Raw genomic sequence first — 17,713 nt, forward strand, 5'->3', positions numbered from 1 at the left:
AGTTCAAGAGGATCAACTTTTTCTTTTCATCTTTGATCCTCTCCTCTTTCTTTTTGTCGAAGGAAATTCTGTTGTGAATGTGACTGCATCTAGCATTTTGATCAACTAGATTGCCTACGTACCCTCTTTGTGAGGTATTAAGTCTTTCGTAGTTCAAGAGAATCAATTTTTTTCTTTTCACTTTTGATCCTCTTCTCCTTCTTTTCATCGAAGGAAATTTTGTTGTGAATGTGACTGCATCTAGCATTTTGATTGACTAGACTGCCTACGTACCCTCTTTCTGAGGGATCAAGTCTTTCGTAGTTCAAGAGAATCAACTTATCTTTTCATCTTTGATCCTCTTGTCCTTTGTTCTTTTTATCCCTTTTCGCATCACCGAAGTGAAATAAGCCCACCTTCTAGGAAGGGTTTCCTACATCACTTCGTATATCATTTGCGTAAAAGGATATCTTCACAAACTTTCCATTTACACAAGGGTATAGAAACTTGCCCTCGGCGTCGGAGAATTCATATGCCCCCTTTGGGGACACTTTGGTGACTACATATGGGCCTTCCCATTTCGACTCGAATTTTCCTTGTGCTTTTCTGTTAATAACAATTGGTCGTCTTACTGTAAGAACCAAGTCACCAACTCCAAATGACCGAAATTTAACCCTCTTATTAAATGCCCCGGCAACTTGAGCCCGATAGACTTCCAGTTTTTGTTGAGCTGCTAACCTCTTTTCATCTAGGGCTTCTAATTCGGCTAAACGAATTTTGACATTCTCCTCAGGATCCGTGAGTTGAGTTGAGACCCTAAGGGAAGGCAACTGCACCTCAAGCGGTAGAACGGCTTCTGACCCAAAAACCAAGTTATATGGTGTACACCCAGTCGATGTACGAACCGTTGTACGATATGCCCATAAAGCCTCGGGTAATCTCTCATGCCAATCTCTTTTTGATTTTGACACCATTTTCTTGAGGATTTTGCATAGGACTTGTTGAATGCTTCTGCTTGACCATTTGAGGATGGGTTATAGCTCGATGAGAAACTATGTTTGAACTCGAACTTTTCTACTAGCTTCACCATATGCTGATTTTTGAAGTAAAGGGCGTTGTCTGAAATTATCTTTGACGGGACTCCATATCGGTAAATCAAATGAACCCTTATAAAATTGACAACATCTTTTGCTCCTACTCCTTTAAATGGTATAGCTTCTGCCCATTTAGAGAAATAATCGGTTGCGGCCAAGATGTATTGATGACTACGTGACGATGACGGACTTATTGGTCCCACGACATCAAGACCCCATGCGTTGAATGGCCATGAAGGAGTTGTTGGGTGCAGGAGTTGAGGCGATTGATGGATGAAACCGCTATGAATTTGACAAGCATGACATGCTTTAGCGAACTCCATTGAGTCTTTCACCATGGTTGGCCAATAGTAGCCAAGTCTCTTGACTTAATCGGCTAGTTTAGGCCCTTCTTGATGTGTTCCACATACTCCGGCATGAGTTTTGGCAAGAATATGTTGAGCCTCTTCTTTCGACAAACATCTTAATAGTTCCCCATCAAAGGACCTACGATACAACGTATCATTTTTTATCACGAACCTTTGAGCTCAGCGCCTAATGTCTATTTTCCTTTTGGCTTCATCTGGCAAGGATCCATATCAAAGATATTCATTAATGGCATGACGCCAATCAACATCCTCCTCGATTTCATAAACAGAGACAACTCTCACCTCTTTACTTGATTGATATCTTTTCAAGGCTGGAGTAAGCAAATGACGTTCTCCAATGGTAATTTGTATGTCTCTTTCATCAGGCAATGTTAACGATGCTGCTAACTTAGCCAAAGCATATGCCTTGTCATTTTCAGATCTTGGTACATGCACTATTTCTATTTGATGAAACTGTCCAATGAGATCTTTTTCTCTCTTGTGGAGAAGAATTAAATTTGAATTCTTAACATCATATAGTCCATTTAATTGTCTAATGATCAATTGAGAATCACAAAACACTTGTAAGGACTTGATATGCATCTCGAGGGCCATCTCGAGCCCAATGATAAGCGCCTCATATTCTGCCACATTGTTTGTGCAAACCTCTAAGAGTGAGAAGGAGTAAGGTACAATCCCTCCGGATGGTGTTACAAGTACAATACCAACACCGGCTCCATCTTTCTTTGCTGCCCCATCGAAATACAGATGCCATGATTTTTCTTCTATCATAAAGACTTCTTCGTCAGGAAAGTCGTAAGACATTTCCTCATTGTCGGGAGTTGGGTGAGAAGCTATAAAGTCAGCTATTACTTGCCCCTTGACCGCCTTTTGAGAGACAAATTTGATGTCGAACGGAGCTAAGAGCATGGCCATTTGGCCAATCTACCAGACAGAACAGTCTTAGACAAGATATATCTCAAGGGGTCAGCTTTAGATATTAATATGATCTGATTAGCTAAGAGGTAATGCCGCAATTTCTGGACGGCGAATACCAAGGCGAGACAGATTTTTTCCATGGCAGAGTAATTGATCTGCCCCAAACATTGTTCGACTCATATAGTAAAAGGCGTTCTCTTTTCCTTCATCATTATTTTGTACCAACATGGCTCCGAGGGACCGCTCAAGAGTCGCCGTATATAGGATCAAAGTCCTCCCCTGAACTGGTTCCATTAAGATAGGCGGACTCATTAAATATCGCTTAATACTATTCAAAGCGTTTTGACATGCTTGGTCCCATATAAATGGAGTGTCTTTCTTCATCAATCTTAAGAATGGTTGACACCTTCCCGTAAGATTCGAGATGAAACATCGAATATATGCGAGCTTTCCTTGTAAGCCTCAAAGCTCACAGAGGTTTCTTGGAGGAGGCATTTCCATGATTGCTTTGATCTTGTCAGGGTCAATTTCAATTCCTCGATCTCGAACAACAAATACGAGAAACTTGCCCGACATCACACCAATTGCACACTTCAAAGGATTCATTTTGAGTTGGTATTTGCGCAACCTTTCAAAAATCTTTCGGAGATCATTTGGGTGCTACTCACGCTCTCTAGTTTTAACCACAAGGTCATCTACATAACACTCAATAGTATTGTGGAGTAAATCATGAAATATGATTGTCATAGTTCTTTGATAAGTTGCCCCTGCATTCTTCAGCCCAAATGTCATTACCGTATAGCAAAATGTGCCTAGGGGTGTTCGGAAAGCTGTCAACTCTTCATCCTCGGGGTCCATCTTGATTTTATTATATCCTGGGAATCCATCCATGAAGGACAAAGCTTTGAATCCGGTAGTTGCATCAACCAACAATTCGGTTATGGGTAAAGGGAATTCGTCTTGTGGACAAGCTTCATTCAAATCCCTAAAATCCACACAAATGTGAAGTTGACCATTTTTCTTCTTCACGGGGACAGTATTGGCTAACCATTTCGGGTATTGAACCTCGCGAATGAAACCGGATGTAATAAGTTTATTCACTTACTCATTTATCTAAACTGTCAAATCTGGGCGAAAGCGACGTTGCCCTTGCTTTACAGGCTTCATCTCATAGGAGATAGCCAATCTATGCATTGCAATTTTTGGGTCTAAACCAGGCATATCTTGGTACCCCCATGCGAACACATCTTTGTACTCTTTAAGGATCTCTTCATATATCACCTTCTCTTCACTCGTTAATAATTTACTAACGAGGACTGACTTAGGATCTTCGTCATTCCCCAAATTAATTTCTTGGAGTTCATCAATCGTGGCTTTAACACCATCTTCCATCTCTGCTGGCGCTGGTTGAATAGTATTAATGAAATCTTGTGCTTCAAGATTATTTGAACCCTACTCGAGAACAATGGAGGTTGTATTCACCTCTTCAAATCCGGGGTTCATGACATCATTTTGTTCAATCAACATAGACCTCTTTTTAACCTTCCATTTCTTTTGGCCTTTGATTAGAATTTCATTATTTTGATTCTTAGGCTTATCCATATACTCAAGCCTTTCAAACACCGAAGGTTTTGGCGCTATATTGAGTTTGTCAAAGACTGATGTTCGAGGTTTCGCTTCTTCCCCTCCTAAGAACAAGTTTTATTCCTTCAGAGTTATTGTCATAGACTCTTCAAAGCTTGCGATCAAGATGCCATCTTCATTAGAGATTCGCAAATCTTTGATTGAACTCTCATTGATAGGCTCATGAGACACCTTCTGTTTTAAGGATGAGTCTGGTCTTCGCTTTGTAGAAAACACGTGTTTGATCAGCTATTGTTCGCTGTCACTAAGGTTCATTAAGCCTTAGTGGCGCTTAATAAGGATTCAATTGCGCTTTGAATGCTTGGCTTGCGCTTAACCTATGACGAACTATTAGTAATGAATTTACTAAAGTCCTTAAGTGCGGAAGAGGTTAGACAGACAATAAAGCGCGCTTTAAGTTGTTAAAGCGCACCATTATTTGCACACACAAGAATTTCCAAACGGTGAGAACCCTAAATCACTAGCTGACTCGGGATAAAACTCATCACTACACTTGTATTGATTAAGAAAGGATTACAATCTCTCGCTTCAACACTTGAAGCTCACTCGTAAGAACTCTCTTTACAATACTCTGAAGAACAAGAAGGCACTCTCAACACTCTCTGATTACAAAAGAAATATCTCTTAAGCTCTCTCTAGCTTCCTATATTCTATCGGTTTGCAATACCTAGAGTGAATGTAATAGTACTCTATTTATACACAATCCTTAAGCTAAACCTATAACTCAATTGTGTAACAAACAAAGACTAAGCACAATGCCACCTCATCAATCCGTGTGCCTTGATCACTTCACCAGAATTAATCAACGACTTGGAGTGAATTGGTTTTGTTCTTCATGTGTTGATCCACGCCACATAAGCAATCCGTGTGCTTCAAGCTCTAACAAACTCTTGCCACGCTGGCGATTCCTGGAGTGGCGTCCCAAAGAGTGTAAAGTTCTTCTCGCACCTTCCTGTGCACACAACTTGCACTCTCCCGTTTTACCAGCCTTCGTAGCGTGTAGATTTGTTCTTCTGCGCTCTGGCGCACCCTAAGCTTCAGTGGAACCTCGTGGTCAACTTTCTTCAACTTCATTCAAGTGCGTCTCTACGCCCTCGAAGCTCGATCACTCTTACTTCTTGGTCTTGAATGGATTTATTAAACACCGTTTACGAAACTTACTTTCTCCGCTTGGTGTTAAGCGCGACTGTGACCAGTCAAGCGCATCTCTAAGTGACTTAAGCGCATCCTTACAAATATGGCAAAGACCTGGAAGGCTTAAAAACACTAAGAGATAAAACATATTAGTTTGTTATCATCAAAACAAAGAGAAATAGATTAAGCTTTAATAAGACGATTAAAGCTCAACTAACAATTTCCCCCTTTTGATGATGACAAACTATAAACAGGTAAGCTCATGAATACTTTCTTAAGTGACTAAAATGAAGGCAATAATATCAATTTAATCAAGTATTCAGATTCGGAATTGGATCAAAGTATCTTACCAAAGTACTTAACCATACCAGTTTTCAATTCCCCCGGAATTCAAGCAAGATCTCATACTTCCCCCTTAATCAAAGAAGAATGTACCTGTGTTTTCCCCCTTTTGACATCATCGAAAAAATTCAAAGCAAAGTCATACGATAAGAAAAATAGTAGAGTGCGCTTGCTAGCTAAGACGTCAGACAAAGCTCAGTAGAGAACATTAAGCAACTTAAGTAAAGAAAAGTCATGTCAGTAAGGCTCTCAGAGATATAAAAATCAAATGCATACTTCATTAACATTGTTCACAAACTGTCGCAAAAGAGGATGGAACCCTAGCGAGCTAATTCACAAAAAACATAAACAAAGTAGTGAGAAAAGAGAGAGTCAGCAAAAGCGCTTAAAAGCGCAACCATCACAACAGCTTAAGAACTACCACCCCGTTCAGCGTCAAACTTCTCCTGAACCAGCTTCAGCATAGACGACATAATCTCAACCATCTCACTGAGACGCTTCTCAACCCGCTCTTGATGCGCTTCCATCGAAGCCACTATAACAGAAAGATCAGCAGAGCTGGAGGAGACCCGAGCGCGAGGGCTTAGCTCAGAGCGCGAGCTAGAACGGGGTTTCTCCTCAGACTTGGGTAAGAGAATAGAGACAATGGCGTCTGTGGTAAGGAAAGTAGAACAAGCATAATCTGGAAGAGAGTTGTCGTACAAACCGTCTGCTCGAAGCATCTTGCAAATGAGGTGTGGGAAGGGCAGAGGACCGGATGTGGCAGCGCGACACAACACCAAATGGCTCATCATGAGCTGAGCAGTGTTGACGACCTGATTAGAAATAACGGCGGCCATAATGCAACAGTCAGCTATAGTCACCTTGTCACGATCATAATCTCTTGGCGTGATGTTGGTGATGATGAAGTGGTGGAGTAAGCGCTTGGCAGGGCGAAGCAGATCAACTGTAAGCGCACCCTTCGGCACATTTGGTCCAAACACCGTCTTCTTTAGCGCAGTAGCACCAGCTTGCCAATTCTTCTTGTATAGCCGGCCAAACCCACTGGACTGCTCTGTCAGCCCGATAGCCTTTGCAAGATCTTTAACCCGAAAGCATTCTTTAGCCCGATAGCCTTGTCTCGAGCGTATCCCATCCTTGAAAGCTCAACCAAGTGGCAAAGCGAGCAACATGGGAGGAATCTTGAAGGCCGGTGAGCAAGTCAGGAGTCACTATCTCCAGAAACAAGAAGGAGCGCTTCTGCACACCCTGAGGAATGAGAGGAAAGTCAGTCAAGCCTATTACCTTGGTGCGCTTGGATCTGGTTGAAGCGCCAACCGGTTTCTGCTCAGGAGGAGGGGACTCGTGCTTGGAACCATCTGAGGAGTCAACATCCTCTGAAACAGGTGGTGGAGGAGCAACGGCCTTGCGCTTTTTACCCTTTCTGCGAAGCGCGTGACTCTGCCTATTAGGCTTCTGAGACTGGAGAGGAAGAGGAGACTGAGCGCCAGTTCTGGGAAGGAGTTGAAACTCATCATCTGCATCAGAGTCAGAAGGAATACTCGCCAAGAGCTCCTTAGGAGACTGGAGGGATTGCGCTGGAGGCCGGATTTTAGAGCCAGGACGAGAGGGAGTATCATACTGAGAATCCCTTTACCTTTAGCTGGTGTCGTGTGAGAAGTCTCGGCCTGAGGTCTTCCAAGCTCTTTAACTGGATCATATCCAGCGAGCTCTAAATCTGAAGCAAGAAAATCCATGCCTACTGGAGGATCATGTGAGAACAAGGGTTTTAAGGGGCTGTTTGAGTGAGGAGATGGGTCATCGGTGCCGGTCAGATCAATGTGAGGAGAGGCTGCTTTATGGGCTGGGGACGTGGTAGGTGGTGGTGGAGAGGCCGCTTTAGTGGAGGGGGATGTGACCTCATGAGATACTGGGGTATGTTGGGAGGCAGGCTGAGTGGAGGAGGAAGCTTGGACAATGGATTGGATTTTTGCTCGTGTTTCAGGGTCAAGGTCAGGAAGGGCGCTTAGAACTTTGTCCATGGTAGTGAGTGTAAGTAAAAAATGGAGAAAGAGGGTAGGAGAAGAGAGTAAAGGAAGGAGATAAGAGATTAAAGGATAATAGAAGGTAAGGTAGGATAGGGAGAAGAATACCTCATATATATATATATCTCTTAACAACTCCGGAGCCGCTTCATAGACCAATAAAAAATTAGAGCCGTTGCACTATCCAACGGTCCAATAAAAACGCATGAATCTGCGCTAGGCCTGCGCATAGCCTCCAACGGCTATAAATACGACCGTTACACTGCAAAAGGAGCCGTTACATCACTCAAGTAGCACACTGATTTGACCAAAAGGCATTTCTTCAGAGTTAAGCAAACCCAACTCGGAAGGAATTCCACCCATATGCGCTGCAAAGCGCGATACACTGTAACACTAATATGCGCTGAACACTGAAGCGCATGCTGAATCACCTCTGAATACTAAAACCGAAGAAGCATAACACTGATTGAGATGAGTAGATGTAAGAGTATGATGTCCAGTTCAATTCTCAAACTACAATGTAAAGAAATTTATGAATAGGAAGATGCACATTTCATATAAGGGACATTAGAGCATTCAATCACTCAAGTTGATGTGGAAGTATGTGCATATACATGTAGCATGGTAATTTGGGCTTTATGTCACCAAATGAATACTTCTCTAATGTAGAGCTCAATAAAAGACGAGAGAAGCGTTACATCTAGTCAGGCTAAGGACACCTATGCAATGGATCATTTCTTAGGCATGTAATATGGGTAGAAGACGATCACCATTGTCACGTTTTTGGCAAAGAAGAGCATGCATGGACTAAGATTATATCAAATCGAGCCAAACAAGTCAGACAAGTTCAATACTAATTCATTTCAATGATCAACTAAAAGCATGAAAGACTCAAAGCTATCAAGCGCAAGCGACCATAGTTCGTACCTTGATACTAAGCTCGCTAGTTCTAGTCAAATAGAGGAATACTTACAGTTCCATTGCCTCGAAGCTAATGGAGTCGAATAAGGCCAAGCTGAACCCTGAGGTTTAGGAAAACCTGACGATTAAGCGCCTTAGTGAAGATATCTGCCAATTGCCCTTCTGAAGATACGTGAATAAGCTCAATATGCTTGCGCTGCACATGGTCTCGTAGAAAGTGATGTCTTACGTCAATGTGCTTCGTTCTTGTATGATGGACAGGATTCTTCAAAACACATATAGCGCTAGTATTATCACAAAATATAGATATAGTGTCAAGAATAATACCATAGTCAACGAGTTGTTGCTTTATGCACAACACTTGAGCGCAATATTGCGCTGCAGCTATGTATTCGGCCTCAGTCGTTGAAAGCGTTGTACAGTTTTGTTTCTTGGATCCCCAGGAGACTAAGCAAGGGCCAAGGAACTGTGCCATACCACTAGTGCTCTTTCTATCAGCCAAGTAACCTGCATAATCTGCATCGGTATAGCCAACAAGAGAAAGACCGCCCCCTTTGGAGTACCAAAGGCAAAGATCGTCAGACCCTTTCAAATACCTAAAGATGCGCTTTACATGAGAAAGGTGAGAAGCGCGAGGGTCTGACTGTGATCGAGCGCATACACTAACGGCAAAAACAATATCAGGACGTGAAGCAGTTAAATACATTAGAGAACCTATCATACCTCGATACATGGTTTCATCTACCTTCTCAGCCATTAGATCTTTGTCCAGTTTTGTAGTAGTTGAGAGGGGAGTATGACAAGGTTTGGAGTTCTCCATTTGATACTTCTTAAGCAACTCTTTGATGTATTTCTGCTGGTGAATCTCAATGCCTTCATCCATTTGGTTTACTTGAAGCCCTAGAAAATACTTGAGCTCACCAATCATGCTCATACTGAACTTAAGGCTCATGTTGTTCTTAAATTCTTCTACAAGCTGCAAGTTAGTAGAACCAAATATAATATCATCAACATAAATTTGAACAATGAGAATATCACCTTTCACTTCCCTTATGAAGAGGGTTTTGTCCACCAAACCTCTCTTGTCGTCATTTGCCAATAAGTACTTAGATAGACAGTCATACCAAGCGCGAGGGGCTTGCTTTAGTCCATATAGCGCTTTGTCAAGAAAGTACACGTGGTCTGGATAAGCTGGATCTTCAAATCCTGGTGGTTGCTTGACATAGACCTCCTCATTAAGCTTACCATTGAGGAAGGCTGTCTTCACATCCATTTGAAATAGCTTGAATCCTTTGTGCGATGCATAAGCTATCAACAGTCGGATTGCCTCTAGACGAGCTACTGGTGCGTACGTTTCATCGTAGTCAATGCCCTCTTGTTGATTGTAACCCTGTGCAACAAGACGCGCTTTGTTTCGTACCACCACTCCACTATCATCCAGCTTGTTTCTGTATACCCAGCGCGTACGAATAATGCTTCTATCACCTGGCCGGGGTACTAGACGCCAAACTTGGTTGCGCTTGAACTCCTCTAACTCTTCTTGCATGGCTATTATCCAATCTGGATCTTGAAGCGCAACTTGTATGGACTTGGGTTCCCGTAAAGAAACAAAAGCACTACAAGCAAGCATGTTACGCACGTTAGAGCGAGTCTGGGTACCTTTTTCATACTGAGATATGATCGCAGAAACTGGATGAGATTTCATCTGTTGATAATCGCACACGGTGACCTCTGTATTGTCTGGTAGCTTCATCGTTGTGGTTTTGGACAAGCTTTCACTACCACCAGAAAGGCCACTGGGTCCCGCTTGAGGACTTCCAGGTTGCGCTTTACCATTGCTAGGTCCCGCTTGAGAGCTAGAAAGGGTAGAAGAAGTAACAGAGGGAGTTACCTGACCTGGAGAAAGAGGCGAAGGAGGAGCAAGAACGTCAATGGATGGGCCACTTCCATGATCTTCATTCTGAGTATTGTCCTCTGGAGTTGCTTCTTCACTAGGAATGCAGGCTTCTGTGGCCAAGGGCTGAGAAGCGCATCTTCCACCATCATCATCGTCACTTTCCATACCTGAAGAAGGGATAGAAGGTTGCGCTTGAGGACTGGGAAGAGAAGCTGGAAGTATATCATGACTGGAGAATGGATCATCATTGATTTCTGGAACACTTTCAAGCTCTCCTTCATTGAATATCACATGGATGCTATCTTCTTCCCTCTGAGTTCTTAGGTTGACTACTCTATATCCTTGACTAGTAGGTGCATATCCAAGGAAGATAGCCTCGTCATTCCTAGCATCAAATTTACCCAAAAGATCTCTCCCATTTTTATGGACGTAGCACTTGCAACCAAACACCCTTAGGTGAGAGATATTCGGTGTACGCCCTTTAGGCAGTTCATAGGGAGTTTTCTCAAGAATAGGCCTTAAGAAGGCACGGTTAGTTATATTACATGCAGTGCTCACAGCTTGAGCCCAATAGTGTGATGCGACACCACTAGAGAGTAGCATTGTTCGTACCATCTCTTGGAGTGTCCTATTCTTGCGCTCAACCACACCATTTTGCTCAAGGGTTCTAGGAGTAGAGAAATTATGATCTATACCCCTATCCTTACAAAATGATAGGAACTAACCATTCTTGAATTCAGTTCCATTGTCAGAACGAATTGAACAAATGGGGAGCCCTAGCTTCTTTTCCAGTAAAAGCGCAAGAGCTTGAAACTTTGCAAAGGTTTCGCTCTTGTGTTTCATGAAAAGAGTCCAAGTATAGCGAGAATAATCATCAACTATTACAAAAATATAGCGATTACCTCCTTTACTCTGCATTCGTAGTGGTCCACATAAGTCCATGTGGAGAAGCTCAAGGGGAGCTTTAGTCTGCACTACCTTTATAGAGGGAAAGGAGCTACGAGTCGCTTTAGCTTTTGAGCAATCTGAGCATGAAGTCATGGATTCCACCTTGATGCGAGGAAGACCACAAACAAGATCTTTGGACTGATGCTTGTTGAGTAGATGTAGACTTGCGTGTCCCATTCTCTTGTGCCAAAGATTTGTCGTTTCAGTGAGTGTAGCTAGACAAAGGTTGCGCTTAGGAGAGAAGGAGTGGTCGAAGAGGTAAGTGTTGTTTATGCGCTTGCCCTTAAGAAGCACCTCTTGTTCAGGACTGACCACTGCACACTCAGTTGTACTAAACCATACCTTATTACCTCCTTGGTCGCATAGTTGTGCTAAACTCAGTAGATTGAACCGAAGGTTCTCTACTAAGTTTAAATCTCCTATCTGAATGGCTTTGTTGAGATGCGCTTGTCCTTTAGCAATGATCTTCCCTTGCTTTTTGTCACCGAAGGAGACGCTGCCTCCTTCCTTAGCTTGGAATGAAAGTAGTAACTGTGGATCACCCGTCATATGGCACGAGCAACCGCTGTCGATATACCACCTACATTTCATCCCAACCTGCAAAAGTAGAGATCAAGCTTTGGTCTCCCATCGAAGCTTGCGCTTCGTGGGAATATTAGACATAGCTATTTCTGAGCTAGTCTTTTGGACTGGCTCATAATAGCTAGGATCGTTCAGATCTAACACAATGTGAGGTCGCGCTGGACGAAGCGCACCTCTGTGTCCAGAAGCGCAACCGTGCTCAACAGAGGACTGTTGAATACGTGTACGCTTGCCCTTATTTTTAGCCATTGGCTTATAGGGCTTACTCTTAAGGACCTTCAAGTCCTTGCACTCACGCTTGTCATGTCCATTTTGACCATAAAAGGTACAGTAATGGTTGCCTCTCACATAACCATACTTGCCCTTTCCCGGTCTAAATGGTTCTTTCTTTTGCAAGACGGGAGGCTGAATTTGGGTATGCACTTGTTTCTTATACAAATGATGTGCTTTTTCCCCACGAAACCACTCTTTGGTTTTGAAGATTGTTCTCAAGTACCTTTATCCTGCTCTTCAAATGAGAGTTTTCACTCTTGTAGGCAGTTAAGGTCTTGTTCAAGTGATTTGATCTTAGAAGATAATTCACTTGCTTGAGGAGGAAAGGAGAAGAGGAAGATTCCTGGGGTCATAACCCAATCCAGGTCTACCTTTAACAAAGCCCGTTTGAGGGACATACTTTGTTTCCACTAACTTAGTAAGAACATCAATCTTTGAAATGATCTGATCAAGCTTAACATCTTTAGTTGAGACAGAGTTACTTTCCAACCCTTTACCATGACAAAGTTCACAATATTTAGAGAGGAGTGTGGTTTTGTCATGTAAATGTTTGGAAAGCTCAACCAGTTCTTCCTTAGCATTATCAAGTTCAACAAGCCGTGCTCTAGCATCAGTTGCTAGAGACTTATTTTGAACCATAAGCTCTTTAGAAGAGGATAAGATTGCGCTTGGGAAGAATGTCAAGGTTCAGATCATTTACCTCAATCTCAGAGCCAGAGTCTGAGTCAGATGCGGCGCCAGCCATTAAGCACAAGTCAGGTTGCGCTCCATCTTCCGAATCGTCATCAGATTCTCCCCAAAGCGTGACGAACGCTTGTTTGGGGGCTGTTTTGAGCTTGATCCTGGATTCACTTTTTTGATGAGGACATCTTTTGCAAGGTGACCTTTCTCGTTGCAGTTGAAACAAGTGAAATCCCTGAGGTCGCGCTGCTTATAGGTAGAGTCGCGCTTGAGACCGCCTTGTTTCTTAAAAAACTTTTTCACGAGCTTGGTCATCATAGCAACGTCCTTATCATCGTCGTCTTCTCCTTCATCATCATTTTCAAGCTTTTGGAGAAAACGAGATAACTTGAGCGCCATTCCTTTGTTCTCTCGTTCTGAGTGCTTTTCCTTGTTGTTCTTGATTTCCTGCACTTTGAATTTCCTTGCAAGAACAGAGATAGGCAGTTCTCGAGTTTCCTTGGACTGAAGAAGAATTTGCTTGAGGGTTGTATACTTTGAGTTCACTCCATGAATGAACGCCATAGAATACTCCCAAGCTTTCTTCTCCATTCCAGCAGAAAGCATCTTGTCATACAGGATTTGACACCGAGAATGATAATCAGAAACGAGCTCATTTTCCCCATTCGAATGGAGCAAAATTCGCGATTAGCTCAAAGATACGGTTGTCCTTCATGTCATCACTACCTGAGTGCATGTTTATAATGGCTTTCCACATGGCTTGGGCAGTGGGGAGGGACATTACCTTGTCTATGTCTTTCTTGAAAGAGCATTAAGAATGAGTTGTCGTGCTTTAGCATTCTTCTCCATAAGTTGGTACTCTTTTGCTTCCCATTTTGAGTCATCTGTTTCGGAGATCTTCTCATCGCCCTTTTCAATAATCTTCCAGCACTGATAGTCCGTCTGCTGGATGTAATTCTTTGTCATTGTGAGCCACCATTCGAGTTCGCCTTCAACGAGGACATGGGGCTTGGCGAGAGAAATCCCGAGGTTGAAGCTTGCCATTGTTCGAGACTTGAGAATCCTTTTGAACCTGTAAAAGGATTAGTGCAAATAGCTACCCTGGCTCTGATACCAATTGTAGAAAACACGTGTTTGATCAGCTATTGTTCGCTGTCACTAAGGTTCATTAAGCCTTAGTTGTGCTTAACAAGGATTCAATTGCGCTTTGAATGCTTGGCTTGCGCTTAACCTATGACGAACTATTAGTAATGAATTTACTAAAGTCCTTAAGTGCGGAAGAGGTTAGACAGACAATAAAGCGCACTTTAAGTTGTTAAAGCGCACCTATATTTGCACACACAAGAATTTCCAAACGGTGAGAACCCTAAGTCACTAGCTGACTCGGGATAAAACTCACCACTACACTTGTATTGATTAAGAAAGGATTACAATCTCTCGCTTCAACACTTGAAGCTCACTCGTAAGCACTCTCTTTACAATACTCTGAGTTCAGCTCTGAAGAACAAGAAGGCACTCTCAACACTCTCTGATTACAAACGAAATATCTCTTAAGCTCTCTCTAGCTTCCTATATTCTATCGGTTTGCAATACCTAGAGTGAATGTAATAGTACTCTATTTATACACAATCCTTAAGCTAAACCTATAACTCAATTGTGTAACAAACAAAGACTAAGCACAATGCCACCTCATCAATCCGTGTGCCTTGATCACTTCACCAGAATTAATCAACGGCTTGGAGTGAATTGGTTTTGTTCTTCATGTGTTGATCCACGCCACATAAGCAATCCGTGTGCTTCAAGCTCTAACAAACTTTTGCCACGTTGGCGATCCTGGAGTGGCGTCCCAAAGAGTCTAAAGTTCTTCTCGCACCTTCCTGTGCACACAACTTGCACTCTCCCGTTTTACCAGCCTTCGTAGCGTGTAATTTGTTCTTCTGCGCTCTGGCGCACCCTAAGCTTCAGTGGAACCTCGTGGTCAACTTTCTTCAACTTCATTCAAGCGCGTCTCTACGCCCTCGAAGCTCGATCACTCTTACTTCATGGTCTTGAATGGATTTATTAAACACCGTTTGCGAAACTTACTTTCTCCGCTTGGTGTTAAGCGCGACTGTGACCAGTCAAGCGCATCTCTAAGTGACTTAAGCGCATCCTTACAAATATGGCAAAGACCTGGAAGGCTTAAAACACTAAGAGATAAAACATATTAGTTTGTTATTATCAAAACAAAGAGAAATAGATTAAGCTTTAATAAGACGATTAAAGCTCAACTAACACGCTTATTCACTTTAAACCTCTTGTTTGGTTGTAGAGGGAAAGACTTGGTGACAGAAGTAGAAGAATTAGCTTGCAACACTACTCTCCTTTTCTCTCCAGAGGATTTGTGAATCATCAACGTCTTCTTGGGTATTGATTGGTCAATTTTTCGGAGAGGACATGTGTAACTTGTCATCAAGGAGTGCATAACTTCTCAACGGAACTCAACGGTTTTTGACCAATTTCTCTTTTATCCTTTGGTGTATATTTAAACAACACTTTAGGACGCACATCTCCTCCTTCATTTTTCCTATTCAAAGATAAACGAGGAAAATGGGAATTAGTTGGTCCCTCATTTCCTTGAGGCCATTTTCTATTGTCATCTCCCAACACTAATGTCTTAGGCTCAAACTTGACCGACTTATAAAATTTTGCATCGGAATAGTTAACGCTTTCCCGTGAAAAGGATTTCGATCTCCTCGTATAGTCTTTTCATTTCCATTATCATCAGTGTACTTCAAGCATTGATGAAGAGTGGAAACAATGGATTTGCTAGCATGAAGCCATGGTCGCCCAAGTAAGGCATTATATGAGGTGTCAGCATCTATGACATGGAATAGCACATCCTTATACAAATCTTCCATCATAACCTTCAGTGCGATGGACCCCATGGCTCTTTGCCCCACTTGATTGAAGCCTTGAATTGTGAGAAAAGTAGGAGATAAATGTTTAGTGTTTAATCCACAGTCTAAAAGGATCTGATTGATTTTTGTATCCCCGATACAACCTGTGACATATACAGGCCTATTATGATATTCTTCTCCTAATTGAAGATCTTCATCAGAGAATGTGATGCACGCCATGCATGAAGCACAATGATTTGGCGGAGCGAGTGACACGTCGTTAACTTCGACTCGATCGACTTGATCTTTGTAATCATCAGGCTTCATGAGAGCTTGTATGAGTGCTCTTCTCAACTCGTTTGACATTTTCAAAGCATCATAAACGCTTAGACGTGCGGGAATGCGTTTTAAGTGACCAATAACGTCGTATTTGTTTTTTTTCCTTAAAAGGAGCATCACGAAGAATCATCGGTGCTTCATGTGTCTTAAATTGTTGAGAGATATCTTGCATCTCATTCTCTTTTTGAGACGGACCAAGTATTTCTTCGTTAACCACCTCATCACAATTTGTCTCTTTCAAGTCACCATAAGATGTAGACTCTTTTTTCTTTTCCTTCTTTTTGGCTTTTGGAGACGTGAGCTGATGTCCAAACGGAGTGTTACCTTATCAACTTCTAAAAACTCCTCTTCACACATGTCAGCCCACGTAGCCATACAACTGGAACAATCTCATCAACCCAAATGCATCATTTTCTTGAGCATCATCCTCTAAAAGTTGCTTCGGGACAAATTCTCTCAAGGTGATTGGTACTCTATCCGGTTGGATATACTCCTCATCAGAATCAGTGATTGAGGGCTTTTTCTTCTTGTCCTTCCTAGCCTTCTTTTTGTTCTTCTTCTTATTTGGTTTTCTCCCAATCATTCTAAAACCTAGAGTAGTTGAACTTTGTGTCATGACAGGTCTAGATACCCTTCGGCTTGTACAAGTTTGCCATTCAAGATTACCGGACTCATCGTCATCATCACTAGAGAATAGATTCTCAATGTCGAGACGTGTCATGATCTCATATAGAGTAGGTTGTTCGGGAACATCTCTTGGCATATCGGGGTATGCCCAAACAATTTGAACTTCATCACCAACCATGAATTGCACTGGTATAGCATTGGAGGCAATGAAACCATTGGAATACCTTCATTTTCGTCGATTTCCACCATTGTCTCAAACGTCCTTGGAGGACTTGGATGAGATGGAAGTGCTTTTGCAATTTCTTCCACTGAGATAGTATTTAACGAGGGCACATGTGACTTGGAGGCTCCATCTTTGATCTCAATTTATTCATTATTTACCGTTCTTTCAATGACATCTTTAAGGACATAGCAATCCCTGATTGAATGACTGACGATGCGGTGGTATGGGCAATATTTTGCATCACTTGTCTTTCCGATTTCATGTGGCCCTTTTAGGCTCCGGGAGAACTAGGAGATTTGATGACATCAACTCTTCAAAAATTCCTTGAACGTCTTCATCATCGAAAGGATGTTTCTTCTCCTTCCTTTCTTGAAGAGTGAGCTTTTTGTAAGGCTCTCTCACACTTTTTCCTTGTAACTTTGGATTACTTCCGATAGGGGTCTTATTTGGTGTCCTAACGAAAGTGGCCATGGATTCTCCTCTTTTCTGAGGTCTCTTAATGTCATCTTTTCTAATCTCATTAACTTGAGGTCTACTTGTACTCGCTTTACGTCGAGCTAATTGTCGTTCAACGTTACAAGTCTTTGACACCAGAGCATCGAAGGATCTAGGCTTGGCACTCCCAACATGTACGGCAAATTCTGGGATCAAGTTATTTGTGCACATTTGGACACACGCTTCGTCGCTCAACTTTTCTGGACACTGAAGTCTTAAACTTCACCCACCTAGCGATAAGTCATTTGCTGGATCATTAGGCCTTTGAATGGAATTTGCTAGATCCATGATGGAAACTTTTGCTTTTGAGCTCACAATTGAGCCACGAACGCCCTTTGAGATCAT

At 42.3% G+C, this 17,713-nt stretch overlaps 1 pseudogene; it reads right to left on the reverse strand.

The window, feature by feature from the left end:
* Positions 1-398: 398 nt before the first annotated feature.
* LOC141250434 (uncharacterized) lies at positions 399-16,828 on the reverse strand (annotated as a pseudogene).
* Between the last annotated feature and the right edge of the window lie 885 nt (positions 16,829-17,713).

Source organism: Phyllobates terribilis, unplaced genomic scaffold (assembly GCF_046119375.1).
Source record: "Phyllobates terribilis strain yellow unplaced genomic scaffold, ASM4611937v1 Scaffold_5691__1_contigs__length_49845, whole genome shotgun sequence".
NCBI lineage: Eukaryota > Metazoa > Chordata > Amphibia > Anura > Dendrobatidae > Phyllobates > Phyllobates terribilis.